A 3,236-nucleotide genomic window follows, 5' to 3' on the forward strand; every position below is an offset into this window, starting at 1 on the left:
AAGACAACACCTCCAGCATGAAACGGGAAGCGAATTGGAAAGGAGACCGCCCTGCCTGAACACCGGACCCCGACCGTGACTCCCTTGTGACGGGGAGCACAGCAGAAGCCGGCCCGCCGGGGGCCCTCTCCGACGCGACCCGAAGTGCCTCATCGATCAGGTGGGGAAGGGAAAGACAGGAAAAGCAACGGCCCCCGCGGCCACGGTTCCTGGGACAACAACAGCCACAACGCGCACCTGACCGCCAGCACCCCCGGGGAGAGTGAAGACGGCAGACGCGGGGCTCTGCGTGCGAGCGAGAACAAAGGCAATGTCTGCAAGAGGTGCTCCAGCAGCCTGAACACCGGCACCAGCCGGCCCGCCGCGGAGACTCTCCGACATGCCCAGAGAACGCCTCAGAGGGCGCTGCCTGTAGGTCTGGATCAGTAGGAAGGGGGGAGCGGGAGGCGCCGCCATCCACCCGCCCCCAAGACAACGGTTCCCTTTAAGCGAGGGTCGACAAGGCCAGAGGAGAAGCCGCGGCAAGGCTTGACTCCTGCCATCGAGGGTCTTTTTAAGCGTTCGAGAGCACCGGCAACCACCGGGCTTTTACCTGGCCCCACGGGGAACCACTTACCCCGGAGGAAGGAAACGGAAAAAAATAGACCGACACAAAAAACCCGTATCTCACGCGAGGTGCAAGCCTCTGGAGAGTCTCGACACCCTCCAGGGCCCCTGCGCGTTGAGCTGCCAGCCCACTGGGACCACTCAAAAAACGCTTTCGGGATTCCCCCTCTAAAAAAAGCACGGGGGGGGCTCCAAGCTTAAGGCCGGAGGAAAAAAAAAAAGGACGAGGTGCCGCTCCCTCGACCGTGACGGTGCAAGACCTCCTTTTTCACACCAAGCCCTCCAACATCAACCAGGGAGACCAGAGCAAGCCAGACACCACGGGCCGCCCACGCATGGCCAAACCCCCGGGAAGAAGGCAAGGTGGCACCGCTGACACCTCGCCCGTTGGTCATCGGGCTCTCGCGGCATGGGAGGCCAGAGAAAGCCGAAGCAGGCTCGAGACTCTACGGCCGCCTGCACGACTCAAGCTCACCGCCAATGACAGCGGGCAGCTGCACCGGCTCTGCCCCCCGACGTGCAGGGGGGGACAGGGCTCCAGCTTAAGGCCGGAAAGAAAAACGCGTTCTAGGGGGGGAGAGCCAGCAAAAGCCACGGGAGCAGGCTCGAGACTCTCAACCCCCGGAGTTCATCTGCATTGGACTGGCCAACCGCCGGGAGCGGCAGCCCCTGTGTGTGTTACTCTTGCCCGCTTCGCAGGCGTCCCCAGCTTAAGGCCGGGGGTGGGGGTGAAAAGAAGGATGAGGCGACGCCACCTCACCGCCAACATTCCATTCCCTCTTGGATCAGACCCTCAAAGGAGCTGGCGGCAGCCACGGGAGGCTGGACACCATCGGGGGGGGGCAAATTCTCGTCCTGGTTCACCTTTTTGCCCAAAATCAGCGGGGTCATCCCAAGGGACCCAACGGAGGAGAAGGGAGAGAGAAAAGCCACTGGGCAGGCTAGTCTCCCCCCCACAGCGTTCGAGTGCCTGGCGACCGCCACCAAGCATCAAGCTCTGCCCGGGGTGAACTCGGCTTCAAGCCAAACCCTCAACACCGGTGCCAGGCATGCAACGGACAGCGGTTGCGACCGTTCTCCAACTTTCCCCGGGTCTCTCGACTGTGCTGGGGTGGGGGTTTGGCATACCAGCGCGAGAGAGCAACCGTGCCGAGCAAGCAGGCAATTTGAGCCACCACCGGGACAAGAGCCACCTCAACGGCCGACCAGCGCCCCACTTAACACCGGCCGCGCCGCGGGCATTGCAGCCGCTCACGAGCTGAGCTGCAAGCGCGAGTCACCGCTCGCCCCTATAGTATGTAAAACTAAGTCCACGCCCGGTTTCGCTTTCAAGAGAGCGACTATGGACTTTACCGGGGTGGCGCTGTACTGCTGCCGCTTTCTACGATGACGCAACTGGAGGCACCGCGAAACAGCGACCCCTTCGAAAACACCAAGGCAGCCGCAGGGAGCACAGGTCTACCCCGAAGGTCCGTAAGGCTCGTCATGCCAGTGCCGGGTAGACCGCGAAACGATGCAGAGCAGGGTGGACCTGGCGGAGCAAATAAATAGACCCGGCGGCATCTCGGAGCCGGGAAGGCACGGCGGCTCCGCCAGAGCGAGGAGGAAACCGGGTGGCGCTGCGGAGCAGGGTAGACCTGGCAAACAACGCGGGAGACCGGGTGGCGCTGCGGAGACGGGTAGACCTGACCAACAGCGACGGAGACCGCAAGACCGGGTGGCGCTGCGGAGACGGGTAGACCTGGCTACACCGCAGGAGCGGGAACGGGTGACCGGGTGGCGCTACGGAACCCGGTAGACCTGGCTAACACCGCCGGAGCCCAGGAGGCCGGGTGGCGCTGCAGAGCCGGGTAGGCCTGGCGACACCGCCGGAGCCGTAAAGGGAGAACGGGTGGTAGCGCTCCGGAGAAGGGGAGGCCTGGTGGTACCGCCGAACCGGAAAAGAGAAAATGGGTGGTGCTGCGCATACGGGAAGAGCTGGCCAACACCGCCAGAGCTCGGGAGACGGTGGCGCTGCGGAGCCGGGTAGGCCTGGCGGCACCGCCGGAGCCGGGGAGACCAGGTGGTTCTGCGGAGCGGGGTAGACCGGGCCAACACCGCCAGAGCCGGAGAGGCCGGGTGGAGCTGCAGAGCCGAGTGGGCCTGGCGGCACCGCCGGAGCGGGGAAGGAGGACCGGGTGGTTCTGCGGAGCCGGGTAGACCGGGCTAACACCACCGGAGCCCGGGAGGCCGGGTGGCGCTGCGGAGCCGGGAAGGCCTGGCGGCACCGCCGGAGCCGTGAAGGGAGACCAGGTGGTTCTGCGGAGCGGGGTAGACCGGGCCAACACCGCCAGAGCCGGAGAGGCCGGGTGGCGCTGCGGAGCCGGGTAGGCCTGGCGGCACCGCCGGAGCGGGGAATGGGGACCGGGAGGTTCTGCGGAGCCGGGTAGACCGGGCAAACACCGCCGGAGCCGGAGGGGCAGGGTGGCGCTGCGGAGCCGGGAAGGCCTGGCGGCACCGCCGGAGCCGTGAAGGGAGACCAGGTGGTTCTGCGGAGCGGGGTAGACCGGGCCAACACCGCCAGAGCCGGAGAGGCCGGGTGGCGCTGCGGAGCCGGGTAGGCCTGGCGGCACCGCCGGAGCGGGGAATGG

The sequence above is a fragment of the Colius striatus genome, unplaced genomic scaffold, assembly GCF_028858725.1.
Source record: "Colius striatus isolate bColStr4 unplaced genomic scaffold, bColStr4.1.hap1 scaffold_60, whole genome shotgun sequence".
Lineage (NCBI taxonomy): Eukaryota > Metazoa > Chordata > Aves > Coliiformes > Coliidae > Colius > Colius striatus.